This window comes from Eptatretus burgeri, chromosome 11 (genome assembly GCF_056783735.1).
Source record: "Eptatretus burgeri isolate ZD-2024b chromosome 11, Ebu_testis_v1, whole genome shotgun sequence".
NCBI lineage: Eukaryota > Metazoa > Chordata > Myxini > Myxiniformes > Myxinidae > Eptatretus > Eptatretus burgeri.
The window spans coordinates 48,328,550-48,336,329 of NC_140971.1; the positions used below are offsets into that span (position 1 = coordinate 48,328,550).

Here is a 7,780-nt window from a genome sequence, read left to right on the forward strand (position 1 = left end):
CCTCCCTTACCTCAAATATCTGTACAGCTGACACTGCATGTGAAAAGGCTGAATGCCTAAACTCTGTGTTTGCTTCTAAATATTGTGTCCCAAACCCATCGCTTTCGGTACCCAACTTATCCAGTCATACTCAGCTGTTCCTGGACTCTTTGTCCTTTTCTCCTGACAAGGTGGAGATATTGCTGTCAAACCTTGAATCAGATCTCCTAATGTCTCCGTTTCCCACTATTTTGTGTTTCCTTCTCTCACCCTTCTTGTCTCCTACCTTTTTATATGTTCTGTGTGTTAGCTTTAACACGAGTCTTGACATGGTATAGAAAAAAAAATAGATTGATGCAGTGGTTCAAGAGAGAGATTGAAAAAATGTTTTCTTCAATCCAACATGGCTGCTACACCACATGATATATGACGTTGTAATTATCATTATAACATTGCTCATAAGTAGTCGCGCCTTCGTTGAAAATTTAGTGTCAATCTGACCGGTTCCAGAGAAAAGGGAATAACAAAATGAAGACACGTACTGTATATACATTCGACATACACACGTACGGGACTGATTGCTTAAACCTGCTCTTTGATTCGTGAGTACGGGCTAAAAATAGTTGTGATGAATGTCGGACACATTTGTGATGAACGGTGGCATGGGCTCCTGCCACAGAGGACTTGGCCATCTAGTCTCTCCTTTGTGTGGGGAATGGGGGGGGGGATAGAGGGTGAGGGGCAGTGATGCAGTTTTCAGTTTCTCTGGTAATCATAGCCATGACCTACTGTTTGCTGGCTGCAACATGTTGCCCTGCCCTTTATGTCGTCTTGGACTGTGACATTGAGTGGCTGATCATGTGATGCAAGATTGCCGGGGTCTGGTTCCAGAACTGTTTGGGTGAGCTTTGGGCTTTGATTTGGTCAAACCTATGTTCATGCCTGGTGTTGGCTGAATGGTTATGGTGGTGGCCTTTGTATCCAAGGGTCCTGAGTTCAAATCCCGCTCAACTTTTGAATTAATACCAGGTGGGGTTAACTCTGTCTGTTCCAGCGAAGATACCTAGATACCAGGGAACTTCTAGATTAGAAGTCACTGTCATCCTTCCTTCAGCATCCTGTCATCTTGGTGTCATCTGGTTAAGTTGTTGGTCTCCCATTTCTACTCTGTCATCTTTCCGGAATCCTGTCATCCTTCCGAGGTCGGCAAAATGAGTGCCAGCATGCTGGTATACTGTGTCGGAGTGGCGACCCATCCAGGATTGTGCCCAATAGCCAAGGAGATTGCTTAAGCAGCACCAACGCTCTGCACAGAGTATGTTCCCTATCTCCTCCTATGCTCACATTCAACTGCAGTCTCACAAAATCAAATCTCTGAATCAGCTTGTTTCGTATTGCAGTTTTACATAACCTGATCTTCTCCACTGTGGCTCACTTTTTCGATCAGATCCTTGTCTGCTCACCAGGACCATCTTTAATGTCAGCATGGACATAAGGGTGTGCTCCTTCATGTTTGATCTGCAGCATTCTGTTTGAACATTCCATCAATCCTCTCGTCTGCTCATTTTGGTGTTGCTATCAAGCTATAAATGTCTAGAAGAAGGTGCTCAAGACCACAACGCTGGCATAAAATCAGTCATTGTCAATATGAGTCAGCAAGCACAACTAAAGGTGGAGTCTCCCTCCATTGCAAATAAAGCATGTCAACCATGACTTTGAAACAATTGGTGATGGTCTTGCAGTAATTGCTTCCAGTTCGGATCTGGCCCAAGTCCAGCCCAAGGTGTTATTACCCTGCACATGTGATGCGAAAAGCAGGGTTAAGCAATTAGATCATGTCTGTCTGTCTGATCAATTTATGATCGTCAGTTCATTAATCAAGGAACAGCTTATTTAAATCGATTGTTATATTTTGAGCATGAATCAGAACATTAATCAGAAGACAAGTCTGATATTTTATCATATTCTGGCTCTGGATTCATCCCAATTGCACATGCACAGAGTGCAGTGAGATAATTTTTTTTACTCTGGCAGTCAAACGAAATAGAAAAAAATCATTCCAAACAGGAAACAGTTTTTAAAGATGTTATAAAGGACACAAACAGCAGGCATGTAGAACTTATGTAATGCATTAGATAGGGTGATGTAAGGACAGTGGGTAAAACAGCAGTAAAACCTGGAATTTATTTATTTATATGCCTTTAAACTTCTTTTACCTTGATTTAAAAAATATATATGTAGCATGAGACGGCGTGGCATGTGTATCAGGGTAAATAAGAGGCTGCTGATATGGCTATGTATGATGCTGATTGATGTTGCGTTCTCTGGTGATCAATAATGCTTCTTAAAATGTGACTCAACATCATCTCATTACAGTGTATAAGGGTGGTTGATGTTTAAGATTGCTTCAGTCGCGCTAAACTTCCACATTTTAAACGATCTTTAAATTAATTATCTATCTATAATTCCAGCAATCTCTGTGTGTCTGTCTGTCTGTTTGTCTGTTTGTCTGTATGCGACCGCCGTTTCTTGACGACCACCAGTCCGGTCTCATTGAAACTTGCCAGGAATATTGACGGGGACCCGAAGATGTGCCTTTTCGAGGTTTGATATCGATCGGACGAGCGGTTCCCAAGTTACGGCAATTTACCTGTCAACCGATGACAGGACACGGTGCTATGACGTCACGAATGACGTCACAATTAATGTTTATTTATTTATTTATTATCATTATTATTTTTGCACGATGACGTCACAATTCTTCTTCTTCGTTTGGTATGATGTCACAATCGACGCTGGGGACCTGAGTATGTGTCTTTTCAAGGTTTGATATTAATCGGACAAGCGGTTCCCAAGTTACGGCCATTTATCTGTCAACCAATGACAAGACACGGTGCTATGACGTCACAAATGATGTCACAATTAATGTTTTTTTTTCACGATTCACATCAAAATTGACATCACATTGACGTCACACGAGGGGGACGGGAGAGGGGGGGTGAGAGTGGGGGCGACAGAGGTGAGGGAGAGGGGGTGAGAGTGGGGGCGACAGAGGTGAGGGAGAGGGGGAATCACAATTCAAGAGGAGGGTGGAGAGAAGGGGGCAAGAGAGGGGAGGGAGAGAGGGGTGAGAGAAAGGGGGCATTACAATCCAAGAGAGGGGGAGTGAGGAGGGGGCGAGAGAGGGGGATAGGAGAGGGGGTGAGAGTAGGGGCGAGAGAGGAGGGGGGAGAGAGGAGGGGCAAGAGAGGGGGGCGAGAGAGGGGGCGTCACAATTCTCCTTCTTCTTCATTTGATATGATGTCACAATTGACGCTGGGGACCTGAGTATGTTTCCCAGGTGTTTCCCAAGTTATGGCCATTTATGATACGGTTGGTCCGATCTCATTGAAACAATGCCCCAATCCAGTCGTCGTTTACGAGAGCGAAGGAACGAAGCTGCACATACTGGCACGCACCTACGGGCACACACCTACGGGCCTGCACTAGTTTAATTAAAATTGAAGTACAGGATGCCCTTGCTATTTGTGGGTTTCACCTTTGCGGATTCACTCTGTCAAAATGAATCTATTGAGGCAAGGTTTGCGGATTGCGGTCAATACGCTCGAATAACCGCGGATTGGAAAATTATTTTCCACATTTATTCGCATATTTTTCATTGGCCCGTCACACACAATAACTTCCTCAACCCCCCCCCCCCCCAGCATCATCAACACCATAATCTCCATCAACTCATCGTTATCGTCACCATTATCAACATCACCATCACATTATTGGATCAAGTTTATCATCATTATTATTAGCCCCCGTTTGACTTGAGGACTTATGGATGTGGTCTCGTTTTTCGTGTGTGCATGCATGTGTGCATCCGCAGCCATATCTCGGATATGTATGGACCGATTGTATTCGTACTTGGCACAAAGTCAAAACATGATGGTATGCATTTGCACATGATTTTGTTTCACGAAGCAATCAAAGATAGCTAACTGGTGGCCATTTAAGTTGTAAAAAAAACAACAACAACCCGGTATCAAACATGTTCTCAACCACATCAGTTTGTTTCGAGATCAGATACAAGATGGTCGACTGGCGGCCATTTTAGTTGTAAAAAACCCGATCTTGAACACGTCCTCAACCATTTATCGGACATGCATTTACCGATGTTGTTCAAACCTGGCAAACAGTTAAAGAATCATGAATTACATATGCACATCATTTATTTTTCGAGATCAGATCCAAGATGGCCGACAGGTGGCCATTTTGTTACTTAAATGTGTCCCCAACCATTTCTCAGACATGCATGATCTGATTTTGTTCAAATGTAGCACAAGCACAGTACATGATGGCATACACTTGCGCTTAACTTTATTTTGCGATCTGATCAAAGATAGCCGACTGGTAGACTGGTGGCCATTTTCATTGTAAATATACATGGGCTAGCTCTTTAACTCCATTCAGCAAATTTTCTAAAACAACAGGGGCTATGACATTTATGTTGTTTTTTTCTTTGTTAAATATAATTTTAACGCTAATATCTCAACAAAATAAAATTTATTTTATGGTCTTAATGCAGAAAAATAATCCTGGTATTGGCTTAATGGTTAAGGTGGCTGGCTTCAGATCTTAGTGTCTTGAGGTTGAGCTCCTGTCCTGCTGTTCAGTACCACGAGGTGGGTTGATTCAGCCTGTCATCGTTCCGAGGTCGGCAAAATAAGTATCAGCTTATTGGAACCAGGGTGGGCACTACATCAGCAGCACAGCAGTGCTCCCAGCAATGATGCAACCAACAGCCACAGGCTGCATACAAAATTATAATACAAGAAAATTATACTTTATTTTTTGTTCTTCATAACCCTTTTATGAATGAAAATAAATAGCACAAAAACAATGCACAAACATGTTAATTAAAGGGTGTAGTTTGGACAAATTTTAAAGTTGAAGTCCCAAACCCTAATTTCCCCCATTACCCCCTAAGTTTTCGCATCGCAGATTTGCGGTGGATTTTCAAGAATGTAACCTTTTCATGGATGGCAAGGCCCTCCCGTTTATGCCTGAATACTGCGTGGGGTATCGTGTTCTATGAATTCTCTAGTTTTGAAAAATGAATCATCTTAAGTATTGGAACATAAATTGTTTTCTATTAGACTTTTTCAAGGCATATTCATACAGCTACCAAGGAACATTGAATGGAATTTGCTGCATCTTCTGTATTACTTTTAAGTCACTGAATGGTAAGAACTCATTTGCACACATGAGCAGTAAGAATTGTACGTAAACCCCAATGCACAAAATAAAGTACATTTGAGACAACAATGCTGTAATCATACACAGCAAACACATGAAGTAAATGCTATAATATAACATTTATATGTCTACATACTACAGACAAAATCAATATCAAAGCACACATTATATCTTACCCTTTGTTTGTGTAACTTGTTTGACATCATGTGACTGAAGGAATCGATCCCATGCCTGTAGTGGATTGTGTGCATGAAATATATTCTGCTTTTAATAAACCAGATTAATTGTGGACGTCAAAGGACAAGTAAGTGATCCAAAGAAATGCGTGCATATCACAATTATATTCATTCCAAAAAACACACATACACAAACACACCTATCCCCACCTTGGAGCCATTGTACCCAAACAATGTGGGCAAACCTGTTCCATTTGGAGCTTCTTGACATGAAGCGTGCACGCCGCCTGTGACGGAAGCAAGTGTTTGTCCGCGTTGACCTGTGGTGACAGTGATGCCGAGAAGGAAACAAGGCCATTTCCTTTTCCTAACAGGCTGGCTCTACTCACAAGAAGAAAAACCAAACACAATGAACCGTCTTCTGGGCCATTTGCCTTTGAAGAACAATTTGTACATTCTGGCTGCCAATAGGTACTTTAAAGGTTAAACTAACACGACTAAACCGCTTTAGAACTTATATAAACTTCCTTATCTCCTGGCAGCAATCTTGCCTGTCTTTGAGGTCCAAGATTACAATAGATTTCATCCCCTTAACGGAAGAATGTGGTTATCAAATCAAATGCATTTTGCTAGGTAGATGCATCATCATTTATTTCTCTCTATTTCAGTCAAGATGACGTTCTTCATAATGAGACAAAGACGTCAGATGAAACTCATCTTCAAAAGCCCCAGCGAATGATAAATATTTCAGTTCTGCTCGACTTTACACCAGAAATAATGCAGTACAAACCCAAGTTTGGAGGGGTGGGGTGAAAACTGCAGGTGTGGAAATGAAAATGAGACCACATCGGAAAGTGAGCCTTGCAAATTGCACATGGCATTTCCCATTTTACTCGGTGCCTCCTCGAGACGTGTCTTTACCTGCGAAATTGCATGCTGCTTGGTGGTTCATGCCAAAAAAAATTGTCCCCATTGCCTGCATGTAAAAGCACCACTTTTATTGAGCTCACTCGTTGAGCGAAGGTGGAGGGGTTGGGACTGTGGATCACAGGACCAATTCACCACGAAAGTGTGTTAAAGGAGAATGCCAGTTTCAGTTGAGGAGAATGGAACCTGTCACAGGTTGTTTTTAATCCTTCATCCACAATCATTATAGCTGTTCTCTTTCTGCTTTTTCAGCAATGAAATGTCACGATTATGCTTGAGGAATTGATTCGATTGTTTGGAGGGGAAAGGATGGGTGGGGAGAGAGGGGGGTTGGGGGAGAACTCTTGCTATTTATGTTACATTTTTTTCTCTGCCATGATTGACAAGTTGTCTTGTGGGTATTTTTTAAGCTTCTGCATTTACCGAAAAAACGGCTTTTTTAAACTGCTAATTATTTGGAAAATGTTTAATTATCACTGAAGGCCGCCTACATAACTATAGTGGAAAACAGTAACTCCCACCTTTAAATGTGACATTTAGGAGCACAAGATGGTAGCATGACGTTATTAACTAAGGACATCCAACAGCCTTTCAATGTGTCTTTAAGGTTTTTTTTTTCTTTTATTCCTCAATACAGTATATGTCACTTTCAGATTTTGCCTTTTGACCGTATCAGTCTCAGTAATTCCGCTCCATCACCTCCATGATTTTTCCTGGTACTGTCACGACTGTTCTGCAGCCATGCTTCTCCCACACACGATAATGTATGTAACACTGCATAAGAGGAAGAATCTGACATTGCAGCGGCACTGGTCTCCATGACAACGAAAAGGGTTTGGATGAGAGGGCGGGGATGTCCGACATGGTGCTTCACCCATGGGGCATTCAGCCATAAGCCAACAGGCTATCCCTCTTCACATCTCATTACAATTTTAACCCAGGGAGTATCATTTATCTCCGTGTATGGTGGGGTGGAAGGGAAGAGGGGATTAAATATATGGAGAGGTCAAAAGGCTGTCTGACGAGCTCCGACGAGGCATGAAAAAAAGCACAGAACCCCTCCTCTCTCGCATCCCCTGCCGTTTCTCAAGCTTAATGTAAAACATTTCCCATCCTGCGGAGATGCCTTCGAGTAATTGCCATCGACCTGTGGGGTCTCGTCTCCCCTCGGCCCTCCACCAGGGCGCCTCGTGGCAATGCAGTTCTGACATTGCCACAAGGAAGCCATTTTCAATTTCCGGGCAAACCGCAAAATGCTCAAGCAATTGAAGGGACGTGCATTGCAGAACATGAAAGAGCTGGGTCACAAGTATTCCTCTTTCATTATATTTATCCATACATCTCTATTCCTTAAGCACAATAAAGTCACAACTCTGATCAAAAATCAAGTCAACCCATGTGTAGGCCTGGTGTTCGGCCAAGCTGTTTTATGTGTCAAGTTTGTTTTCCGTGTC

At 42.4% G+C, this 7,780-nt stretch overlaps 1 long non-coding RNA gene across 3 annotated transcripts in view; it reads right to left on the minus strand.

The window, feature by feature from the left end:
* Positions 1-3,213: 3,213 nt before the first annotated feature.
* LOC147017022 (uncharacterized) overlaps positions 3,214-7,780 on the minus strand; it is a 43,758-nt gene continuing 39,191 nt past the window's right edge. Inside the window, exons 2-4 of one of the 3 annotated variants that reach the window (XR_015049303.1) lie at positions 5,610-5,719; positions 5,400-5,454; positions 3,214-4,776 (exon numbers count right to left, since the gene is read on the minus strand). This is a non-coding gene — a long non-coding RNA (uncharacterized LOC147017022). Of the gene's footprint in view, positions 4,777-5,399; positions 5,455-5,609 lie in introns of all 3 variants that reach the window. The other 2 variants (XR_015049304.1, XR_015049305.1) reach the window with 2 other exon arrangements.